This window comes from Maniola hyperantus, chromosome 27 (assembly GCF_902806685.2).
Source record: "Maniola hyperantus chromosome 27, iAphHyp1.2, whole genome shotgun sequence".
NCBI classification, from domain to species: domain Eukaryota; kingdom Metazoa; phylum Arthropoda; class Insecta; order Lepidoptera; family Nymphalidae; genus Maniola; species Maniola hyperantus.
Window position 1 is genome coordinate 189,363 of NC_048562.1, and position 407 is coordinate 189,769.

Consider the following 407-nt stretch of genomic DNA (forward strand, 5'->3'; position numbering starts at 1 on the left):
CATGGCGTTTTTCATATTATCTATAGTACGCGACAGGTCGAGATGGCGATGTGGGTGTGAGGCGGGGGGACGCCCCGCACGCCCGCTACGGGTTAGCGCGTGAGCTGTGCAGGGCGTCCGTGCCCACCCCGATTGCCATCTCGACCTGTCGCGTACTAGGTATACCTGTTTTTTTATCACACTGCGATCAGAAGAGTAGACAAAGGTTGAGAGTTATGTTTTATGTATGTTTTTGGGAGGATTTGCTAACTCTGTGATAATAATCACTGAATAAAAGACACAAAGCTCGTTTGACATTTATTTTTAATCCATTGAAGGTTTGCTACGAAATGTTATTTTTCCTTCGCTCTGTGAAGCAGCAAATATAGACCATGTCAAATGAGTTAGATGGCTTTCATCGTGATGTT